The 20,998-nt window shown below is 44.7% G+C and overlaps 1 long non-coding RNA gene across 1 annotated transcript in view; it reads left to right on the forward strand.

Moving 5' to 3' along the window:
* LOC146340635 (uncharacterized) overlaps positions 1 to 15,323 on the forward strand; it is a 31,840-nt gene extending 16,517 nt beyond the window's left edge. Inside the window, exons 3-5 of the long non-coding RNA XR_014784082.1 lie at positions 2,135 to 2,939; positions 5,617 to 5,746; positions 13,689 to 15,323. This is a non-coding gene — a long non-coding RNA (uncharacterized LOC146340635). The remainder of the gene's footprint in view (positions 1 to 2,134; positions 2,940 to 5,616; positions 5,747 to 13,688) is intronic.
* Positions 15,324 to 20,998: the final 5,675 nt, after the last annotated feature.

The raw sequence follows: 20,998 nt of genomic DNA on the forward strand, positions 1-20,998 counted from the left end.
TGAAATCATACATTCACGCTAGCCATCAGGGATGACCAAGAATTCACCTTTAGCATGAAAAATTATGAAAAGAGGGTCAAATAACTCAAGCAAGTCTACGCAACTTGTGACCGACCATGCCTGGTGGCTCCCATGTGGTGACTCAAGGACACGGATGTGCCCACAGACACCTTTCTTGGTACCTAGCAGGACTCCTGCCCTCCTGATTTTATTTTATAGATATGTTAAAAAAAATGCATTCTTTTTTTTTTACTGGGATGCCGGCATGCTGCAAAGTATAGTGCTGGCCTTCAGTACCATCTTTATATAGGCCCCAGAGACATTCTTCGAAAAGAGACATGGTGTCTAGGAGTCCCTTAACAGTTTGCCTTTAGAGAAATGGGTGCTGGAGCAGAAAATAGTGTGTTCAGAATTGTGGTTTTATGTTTGGGGGCTCTGCCTTGTACTGAGGTTCTTGAGCAAATTCCTTTTGTTTTAGTCTCACCTTCTTTAAGCATCAGGGAAACAGGTGTTTTATGGGGGATAACACCCACCATGGCAACCATTTTGCAAATGCACAAGCACCCAGGAGCCATTTTGTGAGAGTTCCAATGACACTGTCTAAGAACTCCAAATGTGCTAGGGATGTACGAAAGTGACTTACTTTTCCGTGGATTATGTTGATGGTGGGGGGGAGGCGTTCTGTCCCTCCCCCAGGAATCCTGGCCGGGGGGGGGAGGCGCTCCGTTCCTCCCCCCCGGAATCCTAGCCGGCCAGCTGTGATACATACATACAGCCGCTGGCTAGCAGGGACGCAAATGGCGGCGGCCAGAGACGCCACTGTTTGCGTCCCTGCAGTCAGCCATGATAGGCTACATAAATGTTTACGTAGCCTATCATGGCTGATTAAAAAAAAAAAAACAACTGCGCGTACTTTATTCTTTCTTTTGGCACGTCTTAGTCTACATAAACATTTAGGTAGACTAAGACGGCAAAAATAAGGGGAACGCAAATAGCGTAGATACTACGCTATTTGCTTTCCCCTTATTTTCGCCGTCTTAGTCTACGTAAATGTTTACGTAGACTAAGACGTGCCAAAATAAGGAACGCAAATGGTGGCTGCCATGGCCGCTGCCATTTGCGTATGCACGTGTTTTTTTGGTTTTTTTTTAAGTCAGCCATGATAGGCTACGTAAAGATTTACGTAGCCTATCACGGTGTTTTTTTAAAAGCTAGCCGTGATAGGCTACGTAAATCTTTACGTAGCCCATCACGTTTTTTTGTGTTTTTTTAACCTGGAAATGGTGGTGGCAGCCGGTCGGAAGACAGGCCGCCGAACCGCCGCCGGAGCCGCCGCTGGAGCCGCCACTGCCAGGAAGATCAGCCCAAGGTAAGTCTCGTCCTGGGGGGGGGAGGCGGGCCGTTCCGCCACCGATTTCGGGGGGCCGAATGTGCTGGCATTCGGCCTCCCCAAGATCCGTGGCAGAACTTTCATACATCCCTAAATGTGCCCATTGACTCAAAGTGTTGGGGATCCCTGTACCCAGTAGACCACCAGCCATGTCTAATCGCCTGCCAGGAGCTTGGCAACTATCCCACCACAACCATGGCTTTTTAAGTCCCAAGGTTCATTGTGCCTGTGCTTGGCCACCATACACAGACGATGGGCAGTGTTCAGTATGGTGGGTAAAAACTCATGGAAGCCTGAGCTAAGGTATGAGCATCTGGGTGTGAGAGACTGACATGCCCCATCCCCTTCCAACTGAGAAAGAGGATGAAAAAGCCCATTCTTATGCCTCATTTTTGGGGTTTCATAACATTACTAATTCTCTCTCTCTCTCTCTCTCTCTCTCTCTCTCTCACACACACACACACACAGTCGCACGCATGCACGCACACACGCCCATGTTCTAGATCCCGAAAGGACTCAGCTTCATAGCTCAGCTATGTTTTTTGGTTGTTGTTTTTTAAATTGTTAACATCGCAAACAAATGGAAGCACTGATGAGAAAGAGGCTGAGGAGCAATAGCAGCTTGTGACAATGGTGGTTAGAAGGTTTACTCACTGAGGGAGGGGCCCACTGAGGGTGTCTTGAGGCCCTAAACAACATGAATCTGGCACTGCTATCTAATATGTGTTCCCTACCTTCTTACAGATGTCAGTCAAGAAGAAAATCCATGAAGAATGAATGCAAGTATCATAGGCTAGAGGGTCAAGTTCACTGGGTTATTTTTATAGAACAATGTCAGATGTATTATTCATAAACAAATGTTATCATGACCCTTCCCTCTTCTAGCCCAGACATTCAAAAACATTGACCTGTGGCATCTAAAAAGTAAATATTTTTATTGAGTTTTTAAGCAATTCTCCTTGCAAGGGATGAAAGCACAGTGACAGCTTCATTTTTATTCAAGTGTTCATCTTGAAATGCACAATATTTCCCTTTCATCATAAAAAGCTAATGTGTGTCTTAAAGACTGGGGAATGGAACAGTTGATACAAATCATATTAAGGAAAGAAATGTTAACATCTGAACTTCATCATTTCCATACCAAGACATCTTGTGCATTCTCACCAGAGAATCTGGGTCAGGTCAAAATGTATGACGGAAGAAGAAGAAGAAGAAGAAGAAGAAGAAGAAGAAGAAGAAGAAGAAGAAGAAGACTTTAGTAAAAAGATGTCTGTATTCAAAGGCCCAAGAAACACCACAGACATATGTCAGTGTTGTGTGACTTAATGTATAATGGCTTCCCTCAAAGAATCCTGGGAATTATACCTTGCTGAAGTGCTGGGGATTTTTTTTTTTAATAGGGATAGTGTTACCACAGATGCAAGAATTGTCATGCACATATGGGACTCAAGGACCTTTGCAAGGGTCAAGATCTATTACACACTTGGACAAGAATATATAAAATGTCAGGATTACTCAGGAACAAATTAGACAGACACTGGAGATACAAGTAAGTTTGTGTATCCCCTAATAAGGGCTAGTGCCATTTGATGGTTGAGGTGTGTACATATGTGATCTGCACTGGGGAAAAGGTTTGGGGAAAAGAGTTAAAATGCCTCTCCTCCAGCACCAAGGTTCTGATGCCAATGCCATCCTTCCCCACCATGGGCCATTTACGCCTCTAATATTGCACAGATCAGTCTTCCCCAGCCTGAATTTGCACATATTTAAATATGCACTTTGTAATTACCTCCTTTTTCTCCATAAAAATAAGCTCGGCAAAATGGCAGTTGCTCATGTACGGGTTCGGATGAGTGCGGGGAATGTCCAGGAGAGCACAAGCGGGGGCGAGAGAGGCCAGAGGCTCAGTGAGTGCAGTCCAGGGGCGTAGGTGGCAGGGGGAGCCTGAGGACTTCCAGACGCAGTTGGGCATCTGTGCCATCCGTGGCAGTGACAGTGATTAACCAAGAAAGAGATTTTGGGGTTGTGGTGAGGAGCTCAATGAAAATGTGAGCCCAGTGTGTGTCTGCTGTAAAAAAGGCAAACTCCATGTTAGGCATAATTAGAAAAGGCATTGAGAATAAAACTCCCAATATCATACTGCTGTTATACAAGTCTATAGAACAACCACACTTAGAATGCTATGCACTTAGAACCCAGAGAGCTTCGGCTATTGGGCAGTATAGAAATGAAATGAAATGAATAAATAAATAAATAAATGTACAGCTCTGGCCACGACACCTAAAAAATGATATTGTAGAGCAGAAGAGGGCAACTCCCAGTTCCCCCACCTAGGTCTCAGTAATACATACAAGGTCAGCCCCCTCATCCACAATCAAATCATGGATGAGGGATATTTTACTTTGGACTGACCTGGCATTCAGCAGCAGTACCACCAGACCTGAGGGCAAGCTGCTAAGGCCACCAGGAACCATCAGGGTGAGGGAAGAACCAGATGAAGGGATTGCCGTAAGGTGATTTGAGCCAGGACATGTTGGGATCTTCATTTCCCTGGTTCCCAGGCAGCAACAGATTCTTCTGAGCCAGCTGGCTAATCTCTTTCAGCATCTTGTAAAAAACAGATGGTAGTTTCTCTATGTTTTCTTCATGAAATCTTGGGGAAAAACCTGTACTGACTACAAAGCACTCCCAGAGGGAGCTCATCTATAGGGATGGTGGAGAATTCCGCCATGGACTCCACGGACTTCTAAAGAATCCGGCCCCCCGGAGTCCATGGCAGAATGGAGCACTCACCTCTGCCTCCCCCCAGAATCCATCCAAGTTGGATCTGTCTTGGCGTCAATCCTGTGGAGCCGGCCGCCAGCTCCTCATCACTGGCGAATGTCGATATGGCCAGCAGCCATTGCCGTGTTGTATCGCTGTAAGTAAGTCTTCGGATGCAAATGGCGTAGTGGGCACCATCTGTGGCCATAAAGCTGGTAGATTAGCCTAAATGCAGCCATGTATGGTTAATCTACCAGCTTTACAGCCGCAAATGGTACCCACTATGCCATTTGTGTCCGGAGACTTACAGCGATACGGCACAGCAATGGCTGCCGGCCGTATTGACATTTGGCAGTGATGTGGAGCAGGTGGCCGGCTTCATTGACATGGAGTGGAGTCAGCCTGGATGGATTCCTGGGGGAGGGAGGGATTGCCTCCCCCCGCGGGTGGATTCCCCCGCAGAACGACAGGTAAGGAATCTGCCCATCCCTACCCATCCATCACTTTGGATGAAGCATTGTGTTATAATGTCTCCCTGGACTTGCCTTGGTAGAATGCAGGTTCAGGGAGATATTGTATCACTACTCGCCCTGTTCCTTGAAGCAACTCTGCCCAACCACCTAGGAGCCTATATGAGTATTTTAATTTCTATTTCCTTTTGTACGTTTGAAAACACGTATGATCCTTTGAGTAGCCAGCCTTATCTCACCAAGCTGTATGACATGGACAACTCTGACAAAATCCCCGTCTTTCCAAAGGCCCATATATGACTCACACTGCTCTTGTAAAACATGGCTTCATTTCTTTGGTTATAGTTGACTTTATGACCCACTTTGGGGCCCTTATTCCAAGGTGTGGATTGTCCTAAATTGTCCCTCATTCTTCCATTGCGGGTGCCGAGAAACATTATAGCACAATTATATGAACCAAAGAAGAAAGCTCATTTTGTGACATATACAAGAACCTTTCTTTTTCTTTTCTTTCTTCCTCCCCCCACACACCCCAGCCACCCAGAAAACCATCTTTTTGTCCTAGAGGCACTGTAATAATGGCAAACTTCCATTTGCCTTCCTTCATAAAGTTAGTCAGAACATTTCCCCAGCATTTTGGTTAGATTTATGTCCTGCTGCTGTCCCCTGCTGACCACTCACATCACATATTTGGGCTGTTGCAGTATGTAAGTGCCACCTAGTGGAGACCAAAAAGAAAAAAAAGTATATATACTTACATACGGGGGGGGGGGTGACATTACAAAAACAAACAACCCTGTTGATGCTGCAGCAAATGTTTGGGTTAGTTATACTGTATATTTCATGTTTAGCACTCCAGCTACCAGAATATATTTGTCACACAGAATACCTGAAATGTGATGACTTTTGGCACGCACATGTTGGAATACCAACAATTCCAGGTGAAAAGTGTGTTTGCCTCAAAACTGATATATGTTTTTCCCTGTTTTTCAGAAATGCACCTTTAGGTGACTTCCAGAATCCTCTGATGTTTCTTGGAGTTTCTGGACATTCACAAAATGCATTTGGGATTGTCAGGACCCACACATGAATGCCTACAGTCATCGGATTTCCAGCATTTGAGGTAATGTTCCTCGCCTTTGTGACTTGGTTGATCCTCCTACTCTACTGCAACCCAGTCGACAAAGTGAAGGTTTTTTCTATCACTGAGATGCATAATGGCTAGGGGTGTTTTTTTATATAAGTAGAAAAGATTGCTGTGGGTGATCTCATAGCACAGAGGTAGAGCCCATGCTTTGCCTACAGAATGTGCCAGGTTTAACCTTTGGCATCTCCAGTTAAAAGAGGGGCCATGAATTGTGACCCTTGGCCACACCTGTGCAGCTCCTAAGGCTAGCAGGACCCTCTCCTTTTCCCTATAGCTCAGCTGATGTGGGGAGGGGGTCCTAGGCTTCTGAGCTTGATATTTTCCTAGCAACAGAGAGACAACAATACTGGTGGTGATCACTGTGGGAATGGGAGAGGTTTTTTACCTCCAAACAGGCAGGATCCAAATTTAAGCTGGAAAAACTGCATTGTGGGAGGTGGACTTCCCCACCCCCTCCTTCCCAGAGCAGCCCTTCCAGCCCCTTGAAAATGCTATGTGAAGTCTGCCAGGAGTCCCTGATGAATGCGGTGAGCTGTGGTGGTGTGAGCAGGGGATCCCCCAAAATCAGGCAGAGGGACATTCCACAAGCAGAGTCCTTCCTTTCAAGGAAGTCAGAACCTGGATCCAACCCCCTTTGTGTGTGTTTTCAGAAATGAGTTGTCACTGTGTATGAGAGACAGAGAAACTGAGCCTAGGGATGTACGAAAGTCACTTACCTTTGTGGAGCTTGGATTTGCGGGGGGGGGAGGCGCTCCGTCCCTCCCCCCAGAATCCCTTCTGGGCTGGCTCCGCTCCACGGCGGCTCCACAGAGCCACCGGCCAGGGCCGTCCACAGCTGGAGTTCCAGCCGCAGACGGGCTGCTGCGGACGCAAATGGCAGCTGCCATAGCGGCCGCCATTTGCGTCCTGCGAAGCTGCCATGATAGGCTACGTAAGTATTTACGTAGCCTATCATGGCAAGCCAAAAACAAACAAACAGCATACACAAATGGCGGCGGCTACAGCGGCCGCCATTTGCGTTCCCTATTTTTAGCCGTTTTAGCCTACATAAATATTTATGTAGGCTATTACAGCGAAAAACAAGGGGAACGCAAATAGCGTAGTGGGTGCCATTTGCGTTCCTCCCCTCCCCCATTTTAGCCTACGTAAATATTTACATAGAGATCATTACCTTGTCATGGTGCTGGAGCTTGAGCACCTCAAGGACGTCATGAGCTAAACCGTGAAGGGACACCCAAGATGGGAAGGTCATGGCAGAGAGCTCAGACTAAATACGATCCCTGGGGAAGGAAATGGCAACCTACCCCAGTATTCTTGCCATGAAAACTAAATGGATCAGTACAACCAGAGATATGTCAGTATACCATCGGAAGATGGGACTCCCAGGTTGGAAGATGGTCAAAATGCTACTGGGGAGGAACAGAGGATAAGTTCAACTAGCCCCAGATGTGATGACGCAGCTAGCTCAAAGCCAAAAGGATGGATAGCAGCCAATGGTGCTGGTGGTGAATGACGAATCCGATGTTCTAAAGATCAACACACCATAGGAACCTGGCATGTAAGATCTATGAGCTAGGGCAAATTGGATGTGGTTACTGGGGAGATGTCAAGATTAAATATAGACATTTTGGGTGTCAGTGAACTGAATTGGACTGGAATGGGCCATTTCACATCAAATCACCACCAGATCTACTACTGTGGACAAGAGGACCACAGAAGAAATGGAGTAGCCTTCATAATTAATAATAAAGTGGCTAAAGCAGTGCTTGGATACAATCCAAAAAATGACAGAATGATCTCAATTCAAATTCAGGGTAAGCCATTTAACATCACAGTGATCCAAATATACACCCCAACCACAGATGCTGAAAAAGCAGAAGTAGATCAGTTCTATGAGGATCTGCAGCACCTACTGGATAGTACGCCAAAAAAAGATGTTATTTTCATTATAGGAGACTGGAAAGCTAACGTGGGTAGTCAAACGACACCTGGAATTACAGGCAAGCATGGTCTGGGAGAACAAAATGAAGCGGGACATAGGCTGATAGAATTTTGCCAAGACAACTCACTGTGCATAACAAACACTCTCTTCCAACAACCTAAGAGACGACTTTATACATGGACGTCACCAGACGGTCGACACCGAAATCAGATTGACTACATCCTTTGTAGCCAAAGGTGGCGGACATTTATGCAGTTGGTAAAAACAAGACCTGGAGCTGATTGTAGTTCAGATCACAAACTTCTTATTGCACAATTTAGAATCAGACTAAAGAGAATAGGGAAGACCCACAGATCAGTTAGATATGAGCTCACGAATATTCCTAATGAATATGCAGTGGAGGTGAAGAATAGATTTAAGGGACTAGATTTAGTAGATAGGGTCCCGGAAGAACTATGGACAGAAGTTCGCAACATTGTTCAGGAGGCGGCAACAAAAAAGTCCCAAAGAAAAAGAAAACCAAGAAGGTAAGATGGCCGTCTGCTGAGACACTGGAAGCAGCCCAAGAAAGAAGGAAAGCAAAAGGCAACAGTGATAGGGGTGGATATGCCCAATTAAATGCAAAATTCCAGAGGTTAGCCAGAAGAGATAAGGAATTATTTTTCAACAAACAATGCGCGAAAGCGGAAGAAGATAATAGAATAGGAAGGACAAGAGACCTCTTCCAGAAAATTAGAAACATCGGAGGTAAATTCCAGGCAAAAATGGGTATGATCAAAAACAAAGATGGCAAGGACCTAACAGAAGCAGGAGAGATCAAGAAAAGGTGGCAAGAATATATGGAAGATCTGTATAGGAAGGATAATAATATCGGGGATAGATTTGACGGTGTAGTCAGTGAGCTAGAGCCAGACATCCTGAAGAGGGAGGTTGTTGAATGGGCCTTAAGAAGCACTGCTAATAACAAGGCAGCAGGAGATGACGGTATCCCAGCTGAACTGTTTAAAATCTTGCAAGATGATGCTGTCAAGGTGATGCATGCCATATGCCAGCAAATTTGGAAAACACAAGAATGGCCAACAGATTGGAAAAAATCAACTTATATCCCCATACCAAAAAAGGGAAGCACCAAACAATGTTCAAACTATCGAACAGTGGCACTGATTTCACATGCCAGTAAGGTAATGCTCAAGATCTTGCAAGGTAGACTCCAGCAATTCATGGAACGAGAATTGCCAGATGTACCAGCTGGGTTTCGAAAAGGCAGAGGAACTCGAGACCAAATTGCCAATATTCACTGGATAATGCAGAAAGCCAGGGAGTTTCAGAAACACATCTATTTCTGTTTTATTGACTATTCTAAAGCCTTTGACTGTGTGGATCATCACAAATTGTGGCAAGTTCTTGGTGGTATGGGGATACCAAGTCATCTTGTCTGCCTCCTGAGGAATCTGTATGACGACCAAGTAGCAACAGTAAGAACAGACCATGGAACAACGGACTGGTTTAAGATTGGGAAAGGAGTACGGCAGGGTTGTATACTCTCACCCTACCTATTCAACCTGTACGCAGAACACATCATGCGACGTGCTGGGCTTGATGAAGCCAAGGCTGGAGTTAAAATCACTGGAAGAAACATTAACAATCTCCGATATGCAGATGATACCACTTTGATGGCTGAAAGCGAGGAGGAGCTGAGGAACCTCATGACGAAGGTGAAAGAAGAAATTGCAAAAGCTGGGTTGCAGTTCAACCTCAAAAAAACCAAGATTATGGCAACCAGCTTGATGGATAACTGGCAAATAGAGGGAGAAAACGTGAAGGCAGTGACAGGCTTTGTCTTTCTAGGCACAAAGATTACTGCAGATGCTGACTGAAGCCAGGAAATCAGAAGATGTTTACTTCTTGGGAGGAGAGCAGTGACAAATCTTGATAAAATAGTGAAGAGCAGAGACATCACACTGACAACAAAGGTCTTCATAGTTCAAGCAATGGTATTCCCCATAGTAACCTATGGCTGCGAGAGCTGGACCATAAGGAAGGCTGAGCGAAGGAAAATAGATGCTTTTAAACTGTGGTGCTGGAGGAAAATGCTGAGAGTGCCTTGGACAGCAAGAAGATCAAACCAGTCCATACTCCAGGAAATCAAGCCAGACTGGTCACTTGAGGGAAGGATATTAAAGACAAAACTGAAGTACTTTGGCCACATCATGAGAAAACAGGATACCCTGGAGAAGATGCTGATGCTAGGGAAAGTGGAAGGCAAAAGGAAGAGGGGCCGACCAAGGGCAAGGTGGATGGATGATATTCTGGAGGTGACGGACTCAACCTTGGGGATCTGGTGGTGGCGACGGCCGACAGGAAGCTCGGGCATGGGCTGTTCCATGAAGTCACGAAGAGTCAGAAGTGACTGAACGAATAAACAACAAAAAATTACAGCAAAAAAACGGAACACAAATAGCGCCCAGTACGCTATTTGCTTTCCCCTTGTTTTCGCCGTAATAGCCTACGTAAATATTTACATAGGCTAAAACGGCTAAAAATAGGGAATGCAAATGGCTGTTGTTATTTTTTGGCTTGCCGTGATAGGCTACGTAAATACTTATGTAGCCTATCACAGCCTCCGCTGGGACGCAAAAGGCATCCCTGTGTTAGCCGGCTATGATGAAGCGAATGGCAGCCGCAGGGCGGCCACCATTCGCAAGTCAGCGCAGACAGCAGCAGGCAAGTGCTCCATTTCGCGCACCTTTCGTGGGTTGGGGGGCGGGGGCTTTGTTCCGCCACGGATTTCGGGTGGCCAAATGCACTGGCATTCGGCCTCACCAAGATCCATGGCAGAATTCTCTGACATCCCTAACTGTGTCTATTCACTAGGGCTGTGCAGGGACCCCCCGATCTGACTTGGAAGCCATTTCATGCCTTCTCCTCCTCCATTGACAACATCACTGCCGCCACCATCTCTGCCGCTGCCGCCATTATTGCCACCAGGTCCTGATTCCTGGACGCACGCCGACTCTTCTTATGGGGAGTTGCCATTTTTAAAACGGCAGCTTCCAGGAACTTCCAGGAGGTGGCATTTAAAAAATGGCAACTCCTCGCAAGAAGAGTCATTGCATGTCCAGGCCTCAGGAGCCAGCGGCGGCAATGACGGAGAAGGCAGCAGAGGAAGAGAAGGTGGCGGTGAGAAGACAAATCTTCTCTGGGGTCTTTGCTATCAGAAAGTGTTCATGAGTGGCCCCGGGCCACTTAGTTGACCCTGGAAGCATCCTGCAGGGCCAGAGATCTTGTGTACCCCTGAATTAAAAAGGCTCAGGTAGCAGGTGATGCAAAGACCCCAGCCTGAGACCCCAAACAGCTGCTGGTAGGCAGAGTAGGAAATACCTGGATCAATGTAGGGATGTTCGAAAGTCACTTACCTTTTCGCAGGGGTGATTCACGGTGCGGGGGAGGCGCTCCGCACCTCCCCCCAAAATCCTAACCCGGCCGGCTCCACTCCATGGCAACTCTGCAGAGCCGCTGGCTGGGTGCATGCGCAGATGTCTGGAGCCTGCGGACGCAAATGGCGGCGGCTACGGTGGCCGCCATTTGCGTTCATGTTTTTGGCCGTGATAGGCTAAGTAAATATTTACATAGCCTATCACGGCGAAAGACAGGGGCGCAAATGGCAGCCACTATGCCATTTGCGCCCCTGTTTTTTTACCTTGATAGGCTACGTAAATATTTACGTAGCCTATCATGGCCAAAAAAACAAAAACGCAAATGGCAGCAGCTACGGCGGCCACCATTTGTGTTCCCTTTTTTTGCCGTGACAGGCTACGTAGCCTATCACGGTCACCGCAGGGACGCAAATGGCATCCCTGCATTAGCCATGATAGTCTACGTAAGTATTTACATAGCCTATCATGGCCTAAATGGGGAAGCGAATGGCAGACGCGGCCACCATTCGCGAAGCAGCACGAACGGCACCAGGTAAGTGCTCCATTTGACACCTTTCACAGGGTGGGGGGTGGGGGGCTTCATTCCGCCACAGATTTCGGGGGGGCGAATGCACTGGCATTCAGCTTCACTGAGATCCATTATGGAATTCTCTGACATCCCTAGATAGACGGACAAGTAGTCTCACCTGGTATAGGGCCACTGTTCTCCTTTGAAATGAATCAAGTGGCCTATATATACCAGAGCCCTGTAGAAGGCATCCCCTTTTTAAAGAAACACTAACCATAAACCTGGTTCTCTTCCTGGACTGGGGCAACAGCCTCTATTTGGTAAATCCTCCTCAGCCTTAACAGGTGAGTCCTATTGAGAAGAAGCAGGTTAAGGAAGAGTGCTGGAAAATGGCACCGTGCAGGATCTCCTCCTGTTGTATATGGCTTATGTATGTATGTATGTATTTAAGTTGCTTCTATACTGCTTGACATCTTAGGATCTTCTCACAGTTTACATAAAAACACTTGCACTGCAATATAAAAACAGTATAAAACAATACATGCCTTACAAACGTTGCAACAAAAGCAGTACAATGGTGCAGTGTCATGACTGATTACAACTCAGGGAAAGCTGAAGTGAACAAATGCATTTTCAAGAGCAATTTGGAACTCATCACAGTTTCCCCCTCTCAAACCACATGCCAGAGAGTGATCCAGTGGGTCGGTGCCTCTGCCTAGAGGGCCCTGCTTGCATGCTGTTACCTGATGACACGCTGTTGGTCATGGAATGACCAATTAGGCCTCCTCAGAAGGTCACAGGGGTTGATTTGGTGTATATCACAGACTCAGTCATTATTTTTATTTTCTTACATTTTTGCAAGTAGAATATTTCTATTAAATCATCCCAAAAATGAATGAGCCCTGACAAAAGATCTCCAAACCTCATCTGATTGCTGCAGTTACACTCTCTCCACTTCATGTTAAAGATCAAGGTTGTTTGCTTTCATATCCCTCTGTATTAATAGGTGTATACTAACATTTTCAATTTCCCGCAAGCAACACTAATTCAAAGGTTCTAAATCTTGGCAGATACTAAGGATCCTGTCAAAGATAATATTATTTTAATACCTTCTGAGTTTTCACAATCATTTTTTGTTGTACTGAAATGATATAACTTTTGCCCACCAGTTTCCCATGTCGAACGTATCTTCTGACATGTGATGGAATACATCTAGGATGATGGGATTTAGGATGGTGGGAGCTAGGATGGTGGGAGCTAGGATTTACCGCACCTTTGAAAGCCATCAAAGGCTAATGTGGGAAACTGTGGTGAGGCTTTACATCACACAAAATGAACACAAGAATGAGGTGCAACTATGTTTATTGTGTGGCCATCCCTCCCATGACATGGGGTGAATCCCCTACCCCTGGTGGTGTATCAGGTGGCGGATTGCATCTCTCTCTCTCTCTCTCTCTCTCTCTCACACACACACACACACACACACACACACACCACTGCCAGGAAGGTTCCCTCCACCTTGCTGTCATTTCCTGTCAACAACAGCTAGCACCTGGACAGCAGAGTAAAGTCAGTCTTCTCCACTATGATGATATGGGGTATTTCTGCTTACATGATAAGCATTATTTCTAAATTTGCATCAATACATATAAATTAGCAGATGTAAATGTTATGCAATTTTTGGTCATCTTTCTGGGTGATACATTTCCTCTTCTTTGGGGGGGGGGGATATGTAAATGGACAGCCTACATCAACAGTAAACCTGTAAAACTTCCCCTTCAGTTCTGCCAGCTGCCAACAAACCATTATGTTCTTTTTTGCAAGGACTAAAGAGCCTTAATAAATGGCCAATGCATATTTTATGAAAAGAGCCTCTGTCCCCATCTCGATTAATTCCTGGGTTTCTCATAGTAGAGGGGAAGACCATTAGTAAATTCATTTGGTATTCTAGTGGATGTCAAATGTGGTTTGGTGGGTATTTCATTGTGTTTTGACATTAATTGATGGACACTTAAACTCTTCATAACTCAGTGGTGCTTCAGAATGGAGGAAATTAGAAAGATGAATTTCTAAGAAATGAACCCATTGAAGAGAGATGTGACTGCACATTCATTACAATCAAGGGAGCCGGGAACCATGACACCCAAGCAAGTAAAATTATGGCCAATTGTGGTTATACGTGACAACATATCTGGAGAAGCAAAGAGGAGGTGTTGGCTCTGTTGGAAGAGGTTTATCACTATATGTCAGAGGTCTGATTCCATGATTTTGGGAATACAACGTGGGAAAGGATACATTGTCCTCTCGGCCAACTTTTGTTGCCAAGAGCATGTGCTAAGGATGCATCCCAAACTCTGAATTTTCTCCAAATCTTCCAAATTATCTGGTCTTGTTTCTGATGTGGAGCCAATGCATTACAAATCCTCTGATGTCCCATTAAAAACAATCCAGTATTTCTACAGTACTTCTACACCGTTCAGTTCTCTTATACTAAAGATAACCAGGACTGAACCTGGGAACTTCTGTATGCAATGTATGTGCTCTGCTTCTAAGTTACAATCCCTCCCTGCCTGCATAGCGTCAACACTGCCTCACAGCCAGGGATGCTGGAGAAAGTCAAGATGGACTAAAATGAGCTCAGATTTCTAAGAGTCAGACCTGTGGAATCCGCTGTGGAGTGACCCCCTCAGGCTGTGCAGAGTCCATGGACTTTGGGATGATTTTTTTTTTTACTTTCCCAAAATATATGCATATTTAATCCTAGGAAAATATGCAACTTCCAGCTGAGGAAAAGTGTAATGGAATGGGGGATAATACGCTAAATGTTACATACTAAGGTAAATTATGTAAATTCTTCCGAAACCTCTCATGTAATCATTTCCGTATTTTTTCTGCATGATGAAAAAATAAATTGCATCTGGCTGTGAGTGGATGACAGAAGAAAAGGCACATGACAATCCACGAAACACAGACAGAGCTGATTTTACACAGTCCATACATCCCTACTCTCAGCCAATGCTCTCTAATGGAGTCAGTTCACATAGTCACCATTTGGCCATCAAATGCTGGATCATCCATGCATATACTCACTTAATTTCTCCACATGGGGGGGTCTCAAATTGGGAGGTCAAGAATGGCATGCAAATTTAGCTGAAATCCACCTTTATCCATCCTCTGGTGCAATGCGCAGTCAAATGATAAGTTTGGTGTATTCTTAGCTCATGCAGAACCTAATGGGTCTGGCCAGTGCCCCATGTCAATAGAGAATGCATCCTCAAATGTGCCCTAGAAGCCTGTACCATATGCAGAGACGGTCTCTCCTCCAACTCCATGCAGGGATGAGTTTGCGCCAACCGACTGAATGGAAGGTCATTGTCTTTAGCATTTGGAATAACTGTTAGTGTAAAGTTTCATGCTAACAGATTTGTTCCCATTTAAAAAGGAAAATAAAAGGGAAAAAAAGCAAAGCAAGAAATCTTTGTGCTTAATTAGTCTCAGACAATTCAGTAACATCGGATGGTCTGGCGTTGACTAATTACAGCTGTTAATGCCAGATGATATTAATGAATGAAACAAGCCTTCGCACAGGCCTTAGACCCAACTATCCATTTCCCTGCACAATGCCACAGAGACTGCTTTCATCTTCGTTCAGTATGAGAATGCATCAAAAAGAAAAGAAAAAAGAAAACAAATTCAACATGCCAGAAACATTTTTCTTACCCAATTGGCTTTGCAGGCTTTTGGATTTCATGCCTTACCAGTTTTATGACCTTAAAAAAAACCTTCCCCACTTGTAACTTTGAATTGGATCCCCAGTGCTTTCTTTGATGTGAATTGACTTTGCCCTTGTATTGATCAGTGCTTTGATAGATATACAATTGATTTATTTGTTCATTTATCCAATGGAGCCACATAATTAGTGCTTTGGGTTGTTAGTTAGTCCTGATGGAGAAATTGAAGACCCATTTCTTGCGACTTTAAAATTCTGTCCATGTACAAGGGTGAATGGTGACTCCCAAGAAGAAATGAAAAAAGGGTGTGTCCTACTTTACATAAGTCAGTCCTCTATTTGAAGGCTTCCTCTGCTTGAATGGCTGTCAAATCCAAGTCCAGTTTGAAATAAAGAACCATATGAAGTTGCCTGACAACATTTAGCACCCAGACAGAAGGAGATCACCAGGTTACAGTATTTCCCACTATGATGAGAGGTATTGTATTTCTGTTTAAATTGTAGTCATTATTACTTAAACCGAATCTGTATGTAAATATTAGCATATGCAAATTAATATTCTCTTTTGTTCTCCTTTTTGATTATACATTTTGCAAGGGGAAAGTGATGCATATGCCCCCACCATAAATAAAACCAAACAAATACAAAGCTCACTTTAATCTTAAATATCTTGTGAAGATTATGCAAGTGATAAGCATTGGGAGTCATCCCCCACCACATTTTAGGAAACAATTAATGCTGCACTCAGATATATGCTTACCTGGGAATAAATCCCCACTGAACACATTAGTGCTAATTAACTAATGTGAATTTGTGCACGTGCACATTATTGCTAATGCACAGTTGTGTTAAGGTGAATTAGCACAAGTAGAATGAAATTCTGGTAGAATTTGATTCCATCAATGAGCGGATGGTAGAATGAAAGATGCCTGACAATCTATAAAACACAGACAGAACTGATTTAACAAAATATGTTCATCCCTACTAAAGGAGAAAGGAAGGTACATTGGATGGGATATGATATACAGTAATCTGTTTGCTTCTCCAACACAGTCATACAGGATATAATCATTCAGCATCAAAAAGTATATTTGCATACTTTCTCCTGCCTTCTTCTTTTCACATAATGTCCCATTGGGCTCAGGGAAAGTGTGAAGATGCATGGTGCAGAGAAAGTGGACTATCTCCCATAATACTACAGCCTGGGGGATTATAATTAATATCATGATCTAGTGTTATACTGTATTTATATCCCACCTTTACATCATAAATGGCACTCAAAATTGAGGGGGGGGAGGATTCAGGACAGATAAAAGGAAGTGCTCCTTCACACAATGAATAGTTAAGCTTATGGAATTCTCTATCACAAGATATAGTGATGGTCACCAACTTGGATAGCTTCAAAGGGGGATTAGAAAAATGCTTTGAGGATAAGGCTATCAATGGCTACTAGTCCTGATGGTTATATATTACTGCCAGTATTGGAGGCAGTGTGCCTGTGTATACCAGTTGCCAAGGAAGGTACATGGGAGGGTCCTTCTTGTGGACTTCCCAGAGTTTCCAACTGATTGGCCACTGTGTGAACAGAATGCTGGACTAGATGGACCCTTAGTCTGATCCAGAATGGATCTTGTTATATACTTATGAACAAGGAAGTAAATGAGTTAGGCCAAGAATATGGTCCTTTCCCATGCATGCACAAACCCCCAATGCAGTTCTGGCTCCAGGTTTTAGTAGGTCCTTAGCCATGATGCCTTCAGTGGGTGCCCCCTCTTTGTCCAGGTCCACCTTCTCCTCACTGCTATCACCTCTGGCCATTCATACTTGTCCTTTCTCTTTGGATCCAATCCATACAGCCACCCAGACAGAAAAGTCAAGCAGTGTGAGCTGCCTCCTTCTACTCGCTCCAGTCACTGCTCAGATGCTTGGAGCTGACAGGTGAACAGGCAGCAAAAGCAAGGGAGGAGGAGGAGGAACATGGCTAGGGGCCTCCAGCATTTGGCAATGAATCCCCTACTAGGATATAGCCCTCAGGAGTTCACCAGCTATGCCAATCACTTACGCCAGCCCTGGCTTCATCCTCCCTAGTCAACACCCTTGCATGTGACATATTTTATATTCAGTCTCCAAGCAAAGATGCAAATGTACATTCCAAGCCAGGCTGGACAAAATATTCAGCAATCTTCTTGAGTTAAGAGCTTCCCATTTACAGTATATGCCTTGAAACTAACATAATGTGCAGTCCCCCCTGTGTTTTTCTTTCCATTTCCCAATGAAATAATTACTGTTATTATGCTTTTTGCTCACCTGCTTGCTGTCTTCTTATCTAGCATCTCCATTTTCAAGTAATAATAGCTGCCTAGAGGTTTCAATTAGCTTATAATGAAATGTTGCTTATTAATAAAGCCCCAGGACAGTAAAATATATGCCACTTCAGTTCTCTTTCCCCATCACACACGCACGCACACACGTTCATGCACATGCGCGCACACACGCACACACACACAGCATGATTTAAAAAAAAAAAAGCTTGCTTGCTTGCTTGCTTGCTTGCTTGCTTTCTTCCTTTCTTGGCACGCATGGGGTTTATTAAGAAATTTGTCATTTGAAACAGAAAGGAATAATATAGAATCCTTTTTTCTCCACTATGTTGTAGTTTGAGGGAATTAAAATAAAGCCAGAAATTATGCTGATGTCATGGTAAAAGTCAGACAGTTGCTGAATGTTTACCAATAACATTGATCATCCTGAAAAAGTATAGGAGTCCTGTAGGAAAAGTAACCAAATTCGGACATTAGGTGGCAAATCTCAAGAACAACCGGTCTTCAGGTTGTTCTAACATTTCACCTTTATTTTCATCATTTAGTAAAGGATGGCATTTGTCATGCCCCAGGTGTGAATGTCTGTGTCAAAAACATGCTCATGACATAATTTATAGTTGCTGATGTTCACTGAGACCTCTCAAGCATCTCAAGTACTTCCAAAAAAATTACCCGATTTCACCTGGTTTTCCATCGATATCAGCATACCAGGGTCAAAGAACTGGTGTGTGCCATACTTGCTGCCAAGGTTCATCAAGGCATGAGTTGACCATTTTGTAGTCCAGATGATCCTAGACATTCCATGAGTCTGCCTGCAGCTCTGTTCCTTTTGCAGCCATCTAGAAGAAAGAGGCAGCATACAGGTAATAGGTGAACCAAGGCCACAACTTTATTTAACATTTTACAGTATGGTCTGCAGTGCAGCAAACCAGCTGCGTGGGAATAGAATGAGGCAGGGACCTCCACCTCGCTGTAATATTGTATAGGGAAGTCAGAGAAATCCACAACAGAACCAAGTAAGTTCAGATTTTCATGATTCTGACCTGTTGATTCTGCAGTGGAGCAGCTTTCCCCCTGCCAGGCAGATTCCACAGACTGTAGGTCTAAGTTAGACCAATTTTCTAACTTTCCTGAATTTTGCGCAAATTTTGTCATTGAAAAAGACACTTTTTTTTGGTTTTTTTAAAGGCCAAAAATGTGCATTTCCCCCATAGGCTAAAGCATGGAAATGTGCATTTGGGGGGAATTTGCACATTTTTGCTTGTGTGAAATTGCACAAATTTAGAAACAAAAAAAAATCCAATTCCGGCAACAGGTGGACAACTGAACAAAAGGCGCCTGACAAGCTGTGAAACACAGATGGGACAGATTTTATACATCCCTTGTTATGGGTGAGCCCACCTTTGTCCCTGGAACAAGCTAGACGTCTCCAGCTTGTGTTTGGCTGGCCACATCTTGGATGAGGGAGGTTTTCCTGGCTCACCATTCCCCCAAGCCCTATAACTTTGAGAGTTTTGAGTCGGCCTGCAGCTCTATTTATTATGTACTCACCTCGAAGGAAGGGGAAACATGTAGCTCAGGGGTGCAGAACCTCATAGGAGAAGGGGATGGCAGAGGATGAGATGGCTAGATAGCATCACTGATGCAATGAATATGGACTTGAGCAGGCTCCGGGAGAGAGTGCAGGACAGGAAGGCCTGGCGTGCTATGGTCCATGGGGTCACGAAGAGTTGGACACGACTGAACAACTGAACAACAACAACAACAAGCAGAACCTCATATCCACCTATGGCCCACCTAGTCTGCCAGTCCGGCCCATTCCCCTGATACCCACAACCACTTCTCCTGGCCACACCCCCTTTCTCCACCCAGGGCTGTAGCCTGCCTTCCTTGATAGGTGGGGCTTCAAAATGTGTTTGGGGTGGGGGTTGAGGAGAAGAGTGTAACTTAAGTTATTTCCCCCTAACCAACAGAAACAACTGTAACCCACTCACCAAGTCCATGTCTGTGTGTATTTTTGTGTCTCCCATTAGGGATGGAACACTAGGAACCCACCCCTGTCCAGTATTGGTGGCTTCCTGCTGAAGCACTGCCTGCACTCGAGCCCCCATGAGCTCGCCAAGCCACCTGAACTCTCCCTGCATCCCATCCACTCATGCTCACCAGTTTGCCAAGCATATTTTTTATGGGAAAAAGGAGGTCATTAAAATATGCATATTTAATATGCATAAATTCAGGCTGTGAAAGACTGATCTATGCAGTATTAGAGGCATACATTTATTTATTTATTTATTTCCCACCTTTTTTCCTTCTTAAGGAACCCAAGGCAGCATACATAATCCTCCTCCTCCTCTCCCTTTTATCCTCGCAACAACAACCCTGTGAGGTAGGTTGGGCTGAGAGTCTGTGAGTGGCCCAAAATCACCCAGTGAGTTTCCATGGCTGAGTGGGGACTAGAACTCAGATGTCCAGACTTTCAGCTCAGCATGCTAGCCACTACACCACACTGGCCCGGTTACGCCTCTAATATTGCATATATCAAGCTTTCCCAGCCCGAATTTTAGGGATGTATGAAAATTCCGCCACGGATGTCGGGGATGCCGAATGCCAGCGCATTCGGCCCCCTGAAATCAGTGGCGGAACGGCCTGCCACCCCCCCGCCCTCCCCCCGGGACGAGACTTACCTTGGGCGGATCTTCCTGGCGGCGGTGGGTGAATTATTACTTGAATTATTACTTGAAGTTTAAGGTCACATTTTGACCCACTTATAACTAGTGCTGTGTCAAAATCTGTCCTGCACTTTCCCTGAAAGTTTCCTTCCCCAACACAGAAGAGGCCTTTTTCTTTAAAAAGAAAAAACAAAAGAAAAAAATGGCTGTCATAAATATTGAGAGCCAGTGTGGTGCAGTGCTTAAACTGTTGGACAAGGAATGGGGAGATCCAGGTTCTACACTCAGCCATGAAGCTCATCAGTGACTTTGGGTCAGTCACTTACTTCCAGCCTAACCTACCTCACATGGTTGCTGTTGTGAGGATAAAATGCAGAGGAGAAGGACTATGTAAGTTACCTTGGGTTCTTTTCAAGAGGAAAAACTTTCCACTTCCTGTTATCTCCCACTCCATCTCCAGACCATCCTTCACCCTAACCTCACCAATGGCTCTTGTTCTTTAAATGAAAATGACACAAATCAATACCAATATAGGAAGGGGGTGTGGAATTCTTAGGTAGGATGAATCAGTATTTTAGGTGTGGTTCATCCACACTGCCCCCAGCTCTATTTCCACTTGAC

The sequence above is a fragment of the Heloderma suspectum genome, chromosome 6 (genome assembly GCF_057233095.1).
Source record: "Heloderma suspectum isolate Gila_16-S chromosome 6, 16-S_ref, whole genome shotgun sequence".
Taxonomy (NCBI): domain Eukaryota; kingdom Metazoa; phylum Chordata; class Lepidosauria; order Squamata; family Helodermatidae; genus Heloderma; species Heloderma suspectum.